The following is a 19,453-nucleotide window of genomic DNA, read 5'->3' on the forward strand; positions in this document are numbered from 1 at the left end:
TCAGGATAATTTACAGTCACTGATTAGCTTTGTAAACAGCATGGCTTCGGAATGTGGGAAAGAGAATATCGAGAGGAATCCACACAATCACAAGGAGAACATGAAAACTCCTTGCAGGCAGCATCTGAGGTTGGGGTCAACCCAAGTCATTGTAGCTGGGAGGCAGAAGATACCTGGATCGTCAATCTGATCAATGGAAATGTTTGCTATAGAATGATTTAGTTTGTGATGCACATGCGCCTTAGAATTTACGTCTAAATGCTCATAGGTAAGCAAAAGAGCTTGCAATTTGAAGTTAACTCTGAGCTAGTGTGAGCTTTTGAAAGAGACTTTACTGAGCTGTTGGGTTTTATGATTTAATAATCCTTTACGGACTCTTTATGAATTATCACCTCTGTTTTAACTGTTTGAGATGTGACCCATGTAATTGTATCAAATATGCATTTTCAGTACCAGCTTACTCATGCGGCTGTTGGAAATCTCTTGAAAAATGTGTGACTGTAACGAATGTGTGCCAATCAAGGTGGTAATGTTAATCTTTGAAATAATCCATTCAAAAATCAAGGCATGTTAATAATAGAGAGATAGACGGAATTGCATATGCTGGTTTACAAAAAAAGACACAAAGTGCTGGAGTAACTCAACGGGTCAGGCAGCATCTCTGCAGAACATGTATAGGTCACGTTTCAGGTCGGGACCCTTCTTCGGACTGAACCCGCTGAGTTACTCCAGCCCTTTGTGTATTTGCTTGACAATAATAGTTTAGAGACAGATCTTTAAGAGGTAGAGTATGGAGAAATCACAAGGTGATGTTTTGTGTATACGGCTTGTAAATGAGTTGGGTCAGAGAAAACTGGTTGGTGTGTACAAGATTCGGAGAGATTTTGTGGAGTCAACTCAGAATATTACTTACATAATTAATCATTGTTACTGATCAATAAAATTATTGGCACCTTATGTTTCTAGTTAAAAATATAAACCAGGTAGAAACTATACTTCAGATTCCTGACAGTTTTATTAAATAACTCCCTCATTCAGCAACATACTGTAGTTACATTCAAGACATGAAAGGATTGGTGTTGTGGAAGCAGATGGCAATTTTGATGAAAAGAGTAGACTTTGAGCAATAAAATAGGATTTCATGACGTTGTAATGTCTCATTGCTTTTTTATTTGCCAAAATTTGTCATAGTTTGGTTGTCTGTAGCTGTCATAAATGATTTCATCTTTCGAAGAAGGATCTTAAAATATTCTCTTTCCCCCAAACAAGGATAAATCAAGAAACACGACTGGCACATCTCCAACCATGCAGATTGCTTCACTCATCTTCAACTGCTTGCCTTACTAGCTATGACACTTCCCTGATTCTAGCATCTTGGGAGCAAACATGTTTCACGCAGCGGGAGCTGTTTCTTCTAAACACTATGTGCAGCTACAATATGAATTTTACTTCGGAGTCACGTAAGTGACTACATGAAGAACCCGCCAGCACGCACGTGTGTCATTATCGCTACACGCATTGTGAACAAGTCATTACGAGGGGAGGACGTTCCTCCTAAACGGCAGGGTTGAACCTGCAACAAGTAAGGTAGGAGAACTTAGTTTCTTGACTTACCTTTTTTACAGGCAGGCTGATGAAAACTGGCTGGGGAGAGTCTGCAGAACTGCAGGCAGCCAGCAACGGCCGGGGGCACCACTATCTCCCTTAAACGGGAGCCGGAGCCGACCTCAGCTCCAGCAGGACGCCGACAGCGGTGGAGCATTCTGGATCCGTCATTCCGACGGCTCGGACAACAGCCCCACGGACCTATACTACATGGGTCCGAGGGGCTGGAAGGTGCTGGGGGTTTTTCCACAGCACTAAAAATAGCGGCAAGCGGTCAGTGCCCGAGAGCACCGAGTACGCGTTGGAGCCGCTGGGCCTGGGTCGCGAGCGGCCAGTTTCCCGAGAGGACTGGACCGCGTTGGAGCACCCCAGGCCCAAGTGGAGAAGGAGCGGCACAGTGCGGGAAGCACTGCACCGCGTTAAAACTGCCAGACCAGCGGCTGCGAGCGGCCAGCTCCCCGAGAGGACTGCACCGCATTGGAGCACCGCAGGCACAAGGAGAAGGAGCGGCACAGTGCGGGAAGCACTGCACCGCGTTAAAACTGCCATATCTGCGGTTTGCGAGCGGCCAGCTCCCCGAGGGACTGAACCGCGTTGGAGCACCGCAGGCTAACGGCAGTACGGGCGGCTCAGTGCTGTGAGCACTGCACCGCGCTTTGGAGCACCGCAGGCCAACGGGGATACAGGCGGCACAGTGACCGTGTACACTGCACCGCATTGGCACTGCGGGGCCTGCACCTGCGAGAGCATACCGTTTTGCAGCGATGCAGGTCCAAGAAGAAATCCTCCAGTGGGTAAGTCCCATAGCAGCACCTTATACAGGGCTGTATTTCACTTCTACTATTACAGGGAAGTGGTTGAGGAAAAGACAGACTCAGGGAGAAGGAAGCAGCACCTTTTCTATAGGGCTATAATCATGCTTCTCTCTCCCCAGTAGACTCTTCTGTCAGAAGAGTGCTGGGGTCAAGTCTAGGGCAAACCCTGGACAGGTAAACAGATGTAAGAGCTGTAACAATGAGGTGATGCCTTTTCTAAGTCACAAAGTACATAGAGTGCATTATTGGTCCTTTCCTGATAGAAATACAGGAATACTTATGTTGTGACTGAAGGATTTAGCAGTCCAAATATTTACAAACAAATTCCATTCCCATCTGGGAAGTCACACGGGAATGTCTGTCTATGTTTCAGGGGGAACAACAGTACAGCTGTGAGTAAAGCTAACTGGGAAAGATCTACAAACCAGGTTAGAAGCCAGCATAGACCATATGTTTTCTATCTACTGCAGGGGCAAACATTAGCTGACACCATAGCTGTCACTTGCCACCGGGGATTGTAAATCCCTGAATGTACTAAACTAATCAATTTATGCATCTGGTTACATCCAACCGGGATTGACGCGGGCCTGTGTAAACCCGAAACCTCCTAGCAAAATCTTTTTATTTGGGGGTGACCTATCTAGAAGGTCAAGGAGTTGGACAATGAACCCAAACTGGAGCTCATCTAAACGTCCAAACATCATCCTCAAAGGTATCGCCCCTATGCTCTAAGATGTGTACACCCACAACACACGGCCTCGGGGATCCAGAAGAAAACAGTAAAACCAGAAGGAAGCAAGGAGGTTGGTGCGAGAAGACATCGAATAAATAACTTTTTGACACTCATATCTTAAACAGTATCCGGGGATACACAATAGAATTTTACAACACATAATCTTCTAGTCCAGCTGATATATCGAGAGAGGAATTTGGAGGAGAACACCAAGTTGGGCTATAGTATTTGCTGATGTTTCTACACGATATGGAACACCAGATGCCGATCTACTCGTATCCAGACATAATCACCAATTACCAAATATGTCATAAGGGATACAGACACTGGACATCAGCAACAGATGGGGTTTTAGCTGCATTGCAAGGGAAGAATTATTATCTACGCATTCCCTTCCTAACAAAATAGGATATGGCGCTTGACGCATCAATCATAGATCAGATCTCGGCTTTTTGGCTAAGATCAAGTATAATATCTGTTCTTATCAGTTTACATGTCTGATATGTCCCTTATCTAGGGACCATATATCATAAAATTAAATAAATAAATAAATAGATGGGAAAGTGAAAAATAAATAAAACGATATATTCGTTTTAAGAACAGAAACCTTTTCTATTGATAAGTATATTCGTTTTAAGAACGAAAATGGCAAGCATTGATTCAAAGGATGCTTACAATTTCAGTACCCATAACAGGTGACCACGGACGTTATTTTTATCTAATTGGATGGCTCAGCTCTAGCAGTATAGAGCACTACCTAATGTGTTTACATTAGCACCTAGGTTATTTACAAAATATGACAACCAGCCACACAATGGTAATGGCTTCTTTGGATGACATACTAATTGTGTGGAAACTTAGGACGGGCTGAACAAACGGTAACAGCCACTTAACAATTATTTGGAAACTAGGATCATTATCCATCCAATTAAATCAAAATTAAAGCCTTCAAACTAAAGGGATTATTTGGGGTTCACCATTAACTCAGTTCCTCATGTCAGTAACTTTGCCAACAGAGGTTACAACCTTAATAGAGGCATACAGCAAAATCATTGACATGAGGTTAAACCATCCATCAGACTGGTAGCAAGAATATTGGCAACATATGGTTTCCAGCCACATAATTCAGACCCTTACATTATAAAGATTTACAGAGGGCCAAAATATGAGCTCTTAAAATTAATGGTGATCATTTCAATAGAATGATGAGGCCATACAGAAGCCATATTGGAACTAAATGGTGGAAAGATAACATTGGGCATTGCTCCAATCCTATCATTGTCAGCAACCAGTCTATGGTCCTACATATGGATACTATGCACTAGGAAGGTGTGTTACCAATTCCACCTCCAGCTGTGGAGGAAGATGGAAAACACAGCAAGCATCATTATTACTAACACTGGGCATAACTACCTGGAAATGTTGGGTGTTTTTTCATGGCCTAAAGTCATGTTGCTCTGGAATATATTAAACAGGTTATTAGATTATAAATTAACAACACTACTGTGGTAGCACATATCAACCACATGGGTGAAAGGGAATCTACATCATGTAACAATCTGGCCAACACAATTTGGCAACCTCATCAGGGGGGGGGGGGGGGGGGGGGGGGGGTACTAAGGGAAATACTATGAGACTCTGCGTCTGGTGTTTTTAACAGTACCCGACTGACCTACCCAACCATGGTTCTAGGTGGTATTAGGGAATGAGATTAGAACCATGCAGCACCATCCAAAACAGACGGCCAGAGCAATGGACATGATCACAGCGGGCCACAGACAATCAACCTAAAGACAATGTCTAAAATACATAAACTAATGGGAGATGTGTTGCAACCATAATACATCATCCAGCCTGTTTGGAAGCTTTGTTAACCTACAGGGGCTTAGTATTAGTGACATCAACTGTGCCAGAACTGGCCCATCTACTTACCTATGGCAAGAGAACGGAACAACAGCTTATGAGGGACACTTTTTATGATAATTCCCCAAAGACCAGGTATTCCCAAATATGGGACATCAGCATCGTCTTAACGTTGTTAAAGAACTGGGCTCCAGCCACAGCGCTGTCATTACAGTTTTTGACATTTTACAAAACTGTCATGCTGATGGCTTAGGTCACGGCACTAAGGACTCAGTCCCTACCAAATTAAGGCTGGATACCTTGACCAGTTCACCTGGCAACTTACACTTCTATATTCAGGAATTAGGGAACTAAACAGACAGGGGTCAGCAGGCCTTAAAATAACATTTTTTAGAGCCTACCCTACAGATGATTGACTGTGTTGTGAGACATCTACAAATATACATGGAACAAACCCAGACCATAAGTGGCACAGAAGAGGAACTTCTCATCAACGACAGACAGCCTCATTAAAGAATAACAGGCCAGGCCAGCTAAATGGCTAACATAGTATTGACATAAGTTGGTGTAAACACTAACTGGGTTAAAATCTCACTCCACCAGGCTGCAGCAACGTCGGCAGCATTTAAATTGGAGGTTCCTATGGATAAAATCCTCAGGACTGCAGGATGGCCATCGGAAAGAACATTCTAAGGATTATAACTAACCAGTAATGGAAACTGGAATTTTTCAGAAACATTGTTAAGTTTCTGTACCATAATTTACCCCAAAAAACAGGGGCTATCAATTATTATTAACTTTATGGTTATTTATATATATCATATTGATGTTCAATATGTTATCACTATTCTCCCCAAAACCAAGGCAGACGTGATGATGGACTCGTTCCACGGCTTGAATCACAGAGCTTTGAAATCTTCATGTAGTCATTCACGTGACTCCGAAGTAAAATAGTAAGATTAAACGATAACTTACCAGTTCGAAGTTTGATCTGTATTTTACGAGGAGTAACGTTGAGGGAATACATGCCCTCCGCTCCCACCCTTGATCATAAACACAACTGGTATCTTTTCTCTAATCTTACTATGCTTAAGTCATTACAGGTATCTGTGATTCACTCCGCTGCTTTGAAGAATGACACACGTGCGTAGTGGCGGGTTCTTCATGTATTCCCTCAACGTTACTCCTCATAAAATACAGATCAAACTTCGAACTGGTAAGTTCTCGTTTAATCTTACTATTAAATGTTGGACGATTTGTTCTGCTCTATTTCTAGTGAAATTGAAAATGTATTTACGAATCTGCCACTATTTTATTCAGGGAGTCATCTATTCAAAAAAACATTTGAGTACCACGCCTTTCTCATATTTACCAGCCATCTTAAAGAACATAGAACATAGTACTGTACAATAAAGGAATAGGCCCTTCAGCCCATGTTGTCTAAGCCAAACACGACACTAAGTTAAATTAATCCCTTCTACTTGCATTTCTACAGCTGATCTATGTCCTTCAGTATCTTTTGACAGTCTTCAAAACTCCACCGATTTTTGTGTTGTCTGCAAACTTACTTCGAGTCATAGTCATACTGAATGGAAACAGGCACATCAGCCCAACTTGCCTACGCCAATGTCCCACCTGCAAACATTGAGCCAATAGACAATAGGTGCAGGAGTAGGCCGTTCGGTCCTTTGAGCCAGCATCGCCATTCAATGTGATCATGGATGATCATCCCCAATCAGTACCCCCGTTCCTGCCTTATCCCCATATCCCCTGACTCAGCTATTTCTAAGGGCCCTATCTAGCACTCTCTTGAAAGCATCCAGAGAATTTGGCCTCCACTGCCTTCTGAGAATTCCACAGATTCACAACCCTCTGTGTGAAAACGTTTTTCCTCATCTCCATTCCAAATGGCTTACCCCTTATTCTAAAACTGTGGCCCCTGGTTCTGGTCTCCCTCAACATTGGGAACATGTTTCCTGCCTTTAGTGTGTCCAAACCCTTAATAATCTTATATATTTCAATAAGATATCCTCTCATCCTTTTAAATTCCAGAGTTTACAAGCCCAGTTGCTCCATTCTCTCAGCATATGACAGTCCCGGGAATTAACCTTGTAAACCTACGCCGCACTTCCTCAATAGCATGTATGTCCTTCCTCAAATAAAGGGACCAAAACTGCACACAATACTCCAGGTGTGATCTCACTAGGGCCCTGTACAGCTGCAGAAGGACCTCTTTGCTCCTATATATTTATCTATAAGCAATAGACAATGGACATCAACATAATCACCGCCCTGCTGGAGAAAACGGGGCCGGCGGTAGTTTTACATGGGGAGATGAGGAGGGAGAGTGGGGGATTGAGGGAGAGGAGGGGGAAGGGAGGGAGAGGGAGGGGAATGTGGGGGAGGTGAGGAGGGAGAGTGGGGGAGGAGGGAGGATAGAGGGAGAGGAGGGTGGTAGCAAGGGGAGAGGGCTTATGGAGGGAGGGAGATAATGACTGAGGGCAGGGGAAACAAGAGGAAGGGAGAGGTGAGAGAGAGAATGGGGAGGGGAGGACGGGAAAGAAGAGGGAAGGTCAAGTGGAGGGGGACGGAGTGCTGGGGGATGAGGGGGAATCGAGGAGGATAGGAGTAGGAAGAGGGATGGTGAGGTAATGGAAATATTAAATGCAAAGTTATTAACTTTAACTTAACTTCTGCCTAGTGTGGGCCCATCAGCCAATCATGGCTCAGTGGTGGAATATTGCTTTGGGGAACGGGTTGCATTGGTAGTCCAGGCCTCCCGTAGGGGTTATGAGTGAGTGGTTGAATATTGTGTTGGGGGAATGGGTTGCGTTGGGGGACCAGGCCTCCCATGTGACTGGGACCCAACGGGTCCCACTTGGTCTAGTATCTATACTATTACTAAAACTCTGAGATCATGACAGAAACCTTCTAGTGGCGATCCCTGAAAATGACGATGCGACGCACTCTGTGATGCGTTGGGCGACAATTCTGTCAATATGTTGGATGATGACAGAAGCCAACAGTGAGCTACATTGTCTGCTACATGAGCGAACAAACTAAAACTCTCATCTTGACCACTATGAGTTGTAATTAAATTTGCGCAAAATGATCCCCCATAGCGCTACAATTTTTTGCCACCTTACTCACCATTCTCCTCTGCTGTAAGTCAAATAAGTTTTGTTCCGATCGGTGAAATAGTACAAAAGTTATGAAGGTTTAAAAATCGTAGAAACCGTCCCTTCCGGAACCCGCTGTCAATAACGCTGCGAGAAGGATAAAAAGCCGAAGGGGCAGAGTGTGTTGAGCAGCTCGCGCAGAGTGTCCAGCCCGTGGGGAGTGTGCAGCCCGTGGAGAGTGAGCAGCCTGCGACTGCTTCTGCGGAGACCAGCATGACCAGCCGGGAAGCTGGTGAGTTGAACCGGAAGCCTCTGAGTGAAGCCGGAGTGGGACCGGGATCTACTGCGTGTGGCCGAAAGCAGAAGGTGTGGGGTGAGCAGAGTACGAGCTGCACCTGCTTGACCACCCCCCCTCCCCCCTCCCCACACCCCACACCCCACACCCCACACCCCCCTCCCCACACCCCACACCCCACACCCCACAAGGTCAGTGGAGAGGCAAACAGTTAAAGTTCAGTACAATGACTTTCATCCAATAACATTTTGAAAATTATATTGATATTAAAACCAAACCTAAAAGTCTAAGTAGGTTCACAGATTCACTGACTGTCTGCCATTTGTATGGCTTAATAAATTTGGCATACTATTAAGCAGAAAAATTTGCATCCCCTCAATTAAGATTTGAAGTGGCTAACCTCAACATCTGTGTTAATTCTCCTGATCTATGGGCAGTTGATTTGGGTTGGAGTAGGGAACTTCCCAGTGAGGCTGTTTCTGGGTATCGATAATGTGAATACGAACAGTCTGACAGAGAACAATGGGAGGGTTTGTTCATCCTGATTACATACTTCTGTTTGGTGCTTACTTGCATCTAAGTGTTTCTGCACACAATGCCCACATAGCAGTCTCCAGGATTTTCATGTCCAGTGAACAATGGAGAGTCTCAAGTGCATTATTCATACCCAAAGCAACATTGTGAGTTGATTCAGCTTTCTTTTTAACATAGAACATAGAACAGTACCGCACAAGAACATGTATTTTGGCCCACAATGCCTATGCCGAACATGATGCCAAGACCAACTCATATCTGCCTGGACATAATCCATAGTCCTTTTCTTGCATCAAAAAGTCTCTTAAATACCACTGTCGTGTCTGCCTCCTCCACCACCAGTGTGTTCCAGGCATTCACCACTCTCTGCCCCACACATCCCCTATAAACTTTGCCCCTCTCACCCTAAAGCTATGGCTGTGATATTCGATATTTCCATCCTGGAAAAATCGTTCTGACTGTTAATCTTATCTGTGCCTCTCATAATTTTACATACCTTTACTGTATATACTAAAGTTACTTTTTATTGATTTGCTACTGAGTGAAGCCGGAGTGGGACTGGCATTGCTTGCAAGGTCCATCCCAAATTGACTTTGAGAAGGTAATTGGCCTTGAAACACTGCAGTCCTTCTGATGAGGAGACCACATTCTGCTACTGAAGCAGGCATTCCAGATGTGGACCCAGTGATGGAGAAGGAACGGCAATGTCGTGGCATATGATAGTGGGTGTTGTCCCACATGCCTGAAGCACCTGTCCTACTTGGTGGTAGAGGTCAGAGGTATGAGAGTTGCTATTGAAATAGCCTAGTTGCAGTGCACTTTTATGGATGATTCATACTGGTGCCATGAGGTGTCGTTGCTGCTTGTTTAAGATGGTGGAGGAGGTATGAATGAATAGGGCTGCTCTGTCCTTGGTGTTGAATTGTGTTATTTCTCTTTCCAGAGATTTGACCACAAGAATCTAGGCTGTCGCTTCAAAGTTATACTGAAAGAATGTTGTACAGTCAGAAGTGACATTTTCAGATTAAATGTTCAACTAAACTCTTGCCTGTTTTATCGGGTAAATGCATTGAGTTGAAGACCATTATGTTGCAGTGCGGGTTTCCGAGCCGACAGATAAGCCACACACATTAATTAAAACTGAATATCTGGTTAATTTAAATTTGCACTATTGGGATCTAGATGTATACAACTTGTCAACACCGTTTCTTGTATTTTGTTGCATGTAAAAATGCTTCAAGGCACCCTAAACTTGTGAAGTACCCATGATATAATTGAAAGCCATGGAGAATAACTGGAAAATGAAAGAAGAGAGAACTCCAAAAGCATCAAGCAATTTCAATGCCCTTAACCTGGGGACTGAGAGCAAAAAGCAAAAAAGCTCAGTTTTGTAGCAGTGGATCTCGTATTTCTCAGACTTTTACAATGATTCTCAATCTCATTAATTAGTAACATTGTCATGTTAAAGTATGTAGGAAGTTTGCACTTTTGTTTTGTGATTTAAAGAGCACTTCTTGATAAGTACAGGTGTCAGAGGTTATGGGGAGAAGGCAGGAGAATGCGGTTAGGAGGGAGAGATAGATCAGCCATCTTCTTCTTGCGTATGGAGTGTCCAGCCTAAAGTTGTAGGACAACTTGTTCTATTAGGTCTTATTTGATAATGCACGCCAGGTTGAATGCATTCATTGAAACAGGGCGGACCACGTGAAGTTTGTAATCTCCCACCCCTGATCAGCCATGATTGAATGGTGGAGCAGACTTGATGGGCTGAATGGCCCAATTCTACTCCTATCACTTTTGACCTTATGAGCGCTGTTTTTTGGTTTAATTGCATGAAATAAAAATGATAATATTTCTTGCTATTACCTTGCGGTATCTTTATAATTTTGGATACCAACACATTTAATCAAATTAAGTAAGGTTATTCTAGTAGTAGATAAACTAAACTAATGTAAGAAATAATTGGTTTTGAAACTATAAATCATTTGCCTTTTCTGTAAATGTTTAAATTCTAATTTAATTTCATAATATGGTACATAATACGCAATAATGCACAATGGATAGTGAGATTTAAAAATTAAATCTATCTATCTCTTAACTTTTTAACAAAGAGCCATGAATTTTCTACTTTATTAAAACCATTATCCGAGACACTGATAAATTGAAAGCACGAGAGTAGATTCCTTTAAATGTTATCATATTAATCATATTAATCATGATATTAACCCAGATTTTTATGCACCAGTTACCTGGCTACTTTGTTTAATGTTACCGGAAGGATATGGCATTTTCAACCATTTTGCACACTGGTTTACTTGCAAATTCATAACTTGCATAAAACCAGATATGTGATAACATAATCTTCAATGATATACAGAGCAAACCAAGGCTGCATGTCACATACATCAGGGAGGTCCTGACATCCTTGCTGTTCCTGCTTGTTTTGTGTGTACCTATAATCGTTACATCATGTGTAAGCTGTTGGCAGCACAACGACTGCCAACAGATTTTAATGTCAAGCTTTAATCACCTACCACACGACATGGGATTCAGACTGTTGTAGGGGATTGAAATAGACTGCGCAATGTGTGATGGCTGCACGTTGGAATTCTTTAATTAATGCAAATGTGAGATTGCAAAACAGATGAGTTGATGCTTTGATGATTTAAGGTTAAAGTCTGGTTCAAGTAAACCTTATCATTTGTCAAATCATTTATCGAGTTAATATTTCTGGATTAAAGAGAACCTTGCTAAAGTAATCCATGGCCAATGATTAGTTGATACCATGACGCTTCTTGTAACAAGAAGTTACTTCTTCTTCTCCCCACTGACGTCAGTCTGAAGAAGTATCTCGACCTGAAACGTCAGCCAATTGTTCTCTCCAGAGAAGCTGCCTGAGTTACTCCAGAATTTTGTGTCGAACTTTGGTTTAAACCAGCATCTGCAGTTCCATCATACACACTTCTTGTAACAATATACATCTCTGCTGTTCAACAATCAGCAAACTTTCTTCCCTGCTTGTGGTGTTCTCGGACACTGTCTAACTATTATAAGGGAAGAGTCGCATACTATGTGTGCATTTCTGCAGCCTGGTGGTTTTGAAGCCCTCAACGTCTCCTCGTAAACATTGGATATATAATGTTTATTCACCTCATCAAATCTTGAACAACAATGAATTTTGCATCCTATCCCAATCTTTCATTTCAGCTCAGTTCACTCAAAACAGTCACAATAGTCTGTCACAACAGCTGTTTGAATGAGAATGTTCTAAAATAAAATAATACATTTATACTAACATTTCCACCTGCAGCTTCGATGAAATGGAACTAATCATTTTTGAATTAATGGTATCAAAAATGCGATTTAATAAGGATAAATATAAATTGGTTTTGTTACCAAGCATGCATTTTGGCTACAGTTCTCAGTAAATGTTTAGCTGAGGCTGGGAACCATATGTGAGTCTAGAGAAATATGTGTGTGTGTGTATATATATATATATATATACACACACACACATCATATGTCATATATGTATATATATGACATTGAGCACAATAACAATTTAGAAGCTGTATCAAACAAGATTGTGTACAGTATTTGCTGGGTTAATTGGGTTATAATCATTTACAATTGTATTATGAAAATCACTGCTATTCCTTCATGCATATTTTTGTTGAATTAATTTGCTTTCTGCAGAATTTTGGTTGTCACCCGTTCCAACATTCATCCCCGCTATAGCTTGCAGAATATGTTTGTTATAGGAACTTTATTTCTGTGGTGCTCTGGTGACTGACTACATGTTGAGGCAGCTGCTTCTAAGGTAATCTAGCTGTTCATCTGTCTGTGACATCTGTTTCCCTGGAAGCTGTGGTGGACGTGTGCCCAGGACAGCTGTACCAGGCATGCCAAAAATGCCTTCCTCAATAACCTTGTGAGATTGTAAATATTTTTCAGGTCTGTAAAATGTCAGTTAATTCTATCTCTATATTGTGAAGGTAAACTATGTGCCTTTGTGTGTATTGGCCTGTCCTAATCCAATGCATAATTAAAATAGAAATTATCTTAAATTAATTCAGGATCATAGCATTTAACAAACTGTTTTGTTGGTACAGTGATTAATGAGCTGGCTCTCTATTATTGTGATTAATTTTGTATCCATTGAAAACATAGTTCAACTTTTCTAATTGATATATACTTCCACATGAAAAACCATTAAAGAAAGCAAATCCAACTCTTACATCATTAGATCTCCTGGAGACATTGACCTTGGCTAACAACGATCATTTTAATTACCCGCACTTTTCAATCCTTATCTGTGAGCTCCTTGTTACATCTCCTTTTCCATTTAGATCCTTTTTCAAACTCACCTATTAAACCATCTTTTTCGAGACAACACAATACCCTCTTTGACTCAGCAATCATTTTTGTCTGCTTGTATCCATCAAAGAATTTTGGTTGCTGCATTAAAGGTGCTATTGAAAGGCGGATTTCTGTCTCAATCAAACCCACAAATCTGCACATTGCCTGTGCGCAGATGTTGGGCGATGGAAAAGTGCAGCCATTTATAATATTCAAGCTTTTTTGATATGAAATAAAAACATAATCCAACAATACACCAAGATTGTAGTTGGCGCCGAGTTTCAGAACCAGATGTATCTTCATCAAGATTAACAGTTGTGATCATAGTGATTAGAGTATCCAAGGTATTCTGATCTTATAAACATATTAAAATAGATCCTGCAAGAAGGGCAGTATGGTGCATAAATAGTTAGCACATAGATAGTTAAAATAGATGTTTCAGGAAGAGAGTCTTCAGTTCTGTGATACTTTCATCCTGATGGAAGTATCATGGAACTTCAATACTTGATCGGAAGTTGACAAATTGACAGCAGAACAAATCTTTAAGTGGCTTGAGAATGTATAAGGTAAAGCACTACATCTTAAAATGTCAGTGCAAATGAGGTTACTATAAATTTATCTTTCTGGGATTTGTTCCCAGTGTTTGCAGTTTTGTTTGATTTTTTTTCCTCGTAATGAAAATAATTTGCATCCAGCATTTCCCACCTGCACTTCAAAGGATAGATTGTTTTACATGGCATCCAATTTTTCTACGAGGAGCTTGTAATAGACCAATTTTTTGAATTTGCTCTCTGATTTATTTTCTCCCTTCCTCCCACTCAACGTTGCTTCCGAAACTCTGAGCTGGTGGTCATTCCATTTCTGAATAATAGTAAATTCTCAAGTGCAGTCAGGTAATAAATTTGGAAGGACACTTGCAGATAGGAACGTTAATAAGATGTGATAGGCCGTCAAACATCATGCGGTATCTTTACTTGTTCTTTAAATTTTAGATAACATGAATGTTATGAAGAATGGAATTGATCAGTGCAGTGCCTGCCACCTGTGATGACATGATTTGTGATTTGGATTCCTGTACAGATCAAAACCATTTAGCACAAAATGTCCACAAATTCACATCAATATATCAATTTTCAAAAGCCTTGAAAACTGCAGTTATTAAACCTCTTTTAAAAAAGCAGAGCCTAGATGCCTCTAATATTAACAACTATAGACCAATATCAAACCTATCTTTCATAAGTAAAATCATTGAGAAAGTTGTCCTCCAGCAACTTAATCACTTCCTGGCTTCAACTGGCTGCTACGACAACTTCCAGTCAGGATTTCGACCTCTTCATAGCACTGAGACCGGCCTTATTAAAGTTGTAAACGACATCCGTCTTAACACAGACTCTGGCAAAGTTTCAATATTAATGCTATTAGACCTCAGTGCTGCATTCGACACTGTTGATCACTCAATACTTTTGGACAGGTTGGAAAAATGGGTGGGGCTCTCAGGCACAGTCTTAAGTTGGTTCAGGTCATATTTACAAGATAGGAACTATTTTGTTTCCATTGGCGACTTTGTATCAGAACCAACCAACGTGACGTGTGGAGTCCCGCAAGGTTCGATCTTAGGGCCCTCTTTATTCAACATCTACATGCTCCCACTAGGGCAAATCATGCGAAATAATAATATTGACCACCACTGCTATGCCGATGACACTCAAATCTATGTAGCGCTATCACCAAATGACTATCGCCCCATAGATCTGTTGTGCCAGTGCATTGAGCAAGTCAAAGACTGGATGTGCCAAAATTTTCTCCAACTAAATAAGGACAAAACGGAGATAATTGTTTTTGGTGCTAAAAAAGAAAGGCTTAAAGTAACCCAACACCTTCACTCTCTGTCCCTGAAAACTTCAAACAAAGCCAGAAATCTTCAGATTTAAATTTCGACAGTCACATCAAATCAGTAACAAAATCGGCCTACTATCACCTCAAAAACATAGCAAGATTAAGAGGACTCATGTCAGCTCAAGACTTAGAAAAACTTGTACATGCCTTTATTTATAGTAGGCTAGATTATTGTAACGGTCTCCTTGCAGGTCTTCCAAAAAAAACTGTCAGGCAGCTACAGCTTGTTCAGAACGCTGTTGCTAGAGTTCTAACAAAGACCAAAAAATTTGAACACATTACACCAATTCTTAAATCCTTACATTGGCTCCCTGTATGTCAGATAATTGATTTTAAAATCCTGCTGCTCACCTATAAATCACTACATGGTTTAGGGCCAAAGTATATCACTGACATGCTTCCACTATATAAGCCTTCTAGACCGCTAAGATCTTCTAAAACCAATCTGCTAGTGATTCCCAGAGTAAATACAAAACATGGGAAAGCAGGATTTAGTTACTATGCAACAAATAGCTGGAATAAACTTCCTGAAGATTTAAGACTTGCCTCAACTTTGACCACTTTTAAAACAAGACTGAAAACTTTTATGTTTACTTTAGCTTTCAGCTAAATCTTAACTACATTGCACTTTTAACTTTTGCACTTTTTATAATGCATTTTTAATTTTGCTTTTCTTTTCTTTTAGTTCTTCTATTTTATTTCATTTTATTATTTCATTTATTGTATGACATGTTTTTATGTGAAGCACTTTGAGTCTGCCTCGTGTATGAAATGTGCTATATAAATAAAGTTGCCTTGCCTTGCCTTGCCTTGCCTATATGGCATGGACTCATTAATTCCCAAAAGGATGTAGATTCCATCTTATATTTATAAAGAAATACTTGAAGCACAAGGCTTTGCATTGCGTTGAATCTTAGAACATAGTAGAAAGCCATTTATTCTATTGTATTTTCTCCAGCTCTTTATGATTTATTCAATTAGTCTCACCCCTCTGCTCATTGCCCTTACTTCTGCAGGTGTTTCCTCTTCAAGCGTATCCCTAATTCTCTGTTGAACCTTACTCTTCGAAATGGTTTAGTTTAGTTTAGCGATACAGAGTGGAAACAGGCCCTTCGGCCCACCGAGTCCGCACCGACCAGTGATTCCCGCACATTAACACTATCATGCACACACTCGGGACAATTTACACATACACCAAACCAATTAACTTACATACCTGTACGTCTTTGGAGTGTGGGAGGATCCGAAGATCTCGAAGAAAACCCACCTACGGTTATGGGGAGAATGTATAAACTCCGTACAGAGAGCACTCGTGGTTGGGATCGAACCCAGGTCTCCGGCGCTGCAAGCGCTGTAAGGCAGCAGCTCTACCACTGTGCCACCTTGGCCGCTCATTTCTCTCCACCCATTCTCAAAGTGCAAACCAGATCATAACCGCACACTGTGTCAAATATAAATCATCACTTATTCGTGAAAATGTTGTCAATGATCCTCCCATTGATGGAAATAGTTTTCTCATGACTCTATCAAAACTCTTTATGATTTTACATACTGATGAATGCCTAACCGTACGCTGCTCTTCTACTTGCATAAGCATGACACCCCGATCATTCTATCATTCCAGTCAATCTCCCACCTGACCACCCCCAGTGATTGGCATCTTTCCTTAACCCATTTTTGGGCACAAAACTCCAGATGAGGCTTAATTGTTGAATTACAAATCCTTGATGTAATTTGATTTTGTGCTGTCTACCTGTGTATTCAAGAAACTCAGTGTTCAACATTGTCCTCTGGTAACTAGCATTCATTTATGAGAAGCATTGACAAATAATAATCTTAAATATCCAATATACATAGATAGAGAGTTTAAAATTAGATTTATTCTTCTGAGGGAGAAGGACTAACGACATTAATCCAAGCATGGTATTTCAGATACGACTGATTGTGTTTAATCAGTATTGGAACAAATAACAAATTCAACAACTTTCTGCCAAGAACCTTATTTTAGAAATCAATGTAATCCAGGTTGATTTTACTTTTGTTTGAAAGTGATTACAGCTCTCAGTACATTGTTGGCTGTGTGGGCTGAGCTGATGTTTTACACTGAGTTGCAGCAGTGTGAAGGATCATCATGGTGTTATGGTTTGGAGCAAGCTGCTAGCTACCTCTGCAGGGTGAAGGAGATCTATGGTCACAGTGTGCCAATTGTGTGCTGTGATTTGTCTCTGGTACCTGACAGTACAGAGAGCACGGCAGCAGCTACGAGGTGCATGTTGTTATGGTTACAGTTGGCAGTTACAGCCATGAATGCAATCGCCCAGCAGTCACAATTCTTTTTTGAAACACCATTCACTCTTGAGTGTGTAGTTTAGTTTGTTGTTTTTTTTACTGCCAGTGGATTATGCCATTTCCATTTAAATGAGATAAAAATATTTTCACCAAACATTAATATCCATCATCATACATCTTTCTGTTTCAGCAATATCCTTGCAATCTCACACGGGAAAATTCCTTGAATTGAATACCCAAATTCACATAAGATAAGTTAAATAGTTTCTAAACTTGACCAATAATCAACATGTATCCAGAGTGTTGGTTCTCTAGAAATACCGGAACAAAAAGCCAGATCTGATAAATTGTCCACATTCAGTAGAGGACACATGGCAAGGAATGGAACCTTATTTACGTGCAAGCTTTGGGCATTGATGCTTGTGCCATCATTGTGGTGCTCAATGCCATCTTAGAATTGCAGTGCATACCATAATGGATACATTTGAACCAGTTTTCTGCTTGTGAAGTGGGTGCCAACTTGTTCAGTGGGCATGCGACTTTAGTGAACAGAACCTTTGCAAACATTATTTTCAATTTTCATTTCCAGTCATGGAAACTCAAGAAAATCAGTATGCATTACACGTAAGGCTTTTATATATTGTAAGGAGGCTTACAATATATAAAATAAGTTAAATTCTGAAGATGAATTGTATAAACTGATATAGCATTCCTTCAGATAACTATTGAGGATGTTAAAACATTGTAAAGATCCAACAAACTAGATGCAATGAAACAAGTTCCTCTAATTTTGATTTGATTTGATTTAATTTATTATCATTGTCTTCAATTAAGAGACAACAAAATTATTTTTCCCTTAGTCATACAAATAATAAATAAAAACACAAAAACACAGGACACAGTGGTCCACAATACAAACATCCCCACAGCGGCACCAAAGTTCCCCACTGTGAGGGAAGGAACCAAAGTCCAGTCAACCTCCTCGCTGATGTCCCCCAATGTTCACCCGTGATCGGTGCTTCCCGAGCACCCCGCAGTCGCCGCTACGGGCGGTCCGATTTTCAGGCCCTCTCGCCGGGAATGATGGAACCCCGACGTTGAACGGGAGAACATCCTCCGCAGCCGGGACCTCTTAATCAGCCACCTTCCACCGGTGTCCGCGGCTCCTGATGTCCACAGGCCGCGCTGGGCGACCCCCGGCAAAGGGTCCCAGGACTCCGCGATGTCGAGGTCAGCGCCGCCCACGTTGGGAGCTTCGCACCCACAGCTCCGCGCGCGGTGTTGGAACAGCGGCCTAACACTCCGGAGCTCCAAGCGGCGATCCAGGTAAGGCCTCGCCCGCTTCACTCCGCGATGTTTCCAGCGCCTCGCCGCTGCTGCTGAAGCTCTGGTCCAGTCCAGCAGGAAAGCCCACGCCAATCCAGTTAGTAGGCCGCGAAGAAGGGAGCGAGGGCGCGACTCAGATAACAGTCGCATCCTCGTCAGGAAGCGACTGAAGGACGGTTTCCCCTTACCATACCCTCTTACCCCCACATAAAATACTGAAACCTGCCCCCCCACAAAAAACACACTTTAAACATAACAAAAATACAAAAGAAAACCAGACTGTGGCGAAGGCAGCTAGTAACAGCGCCACCGGACAACCAGACTGTGGCGAAGGCAGCTAGTAACAGCGCCACCGGATGTCCAGGCACCCACCCACTCTGCTGGAGAGATGCAGAGCAAGATAGCAAATTTAGAGGAAGAACTTTGCAAAGGATAAAATAAAATGTGTGATTGATATCCTCAACACTGTTCAAAGACTGAGAATGATGGGTCATTGTTCGGCTAGAAAATCAAGGGAGTGAATGCAATAATTCATAATATTACCTGGACTCATATAACCTAGTGATATCTTGAAGTGTGACCAAGGCAGCTGTGGGAATTTAAATAAAGGTCAAATCAA

General features: G+C 41.6%; 1 pseudogene; it reads left to right on the top strand.

Moving 5' to 3' along the window:
* Positions 1-3,589: 3,589 nt before the first annotated feature.
* On the top strand, positions 3,590-3,702 carry LOC116985417 (annotated as a pseudogene).
* Positions 3,703-19,453: the final 15,751 nt, after the last annotated feature.

This window comes from Amblyraja radiata, chromosome 21, assembly GCF_010909765.2.
Source record: "Amblyraja radiata isolate CabotCenter1 chromosome 21, sAmbRad1.1.pri, whole genome shotgun sequence".
Taxonomy (NCBI): Eukaryota; Metazoa; Chordata; class Chondrichthyes; order Rajiformes; family Rajidae; genus Amblyraja; species Amblyraja radiata.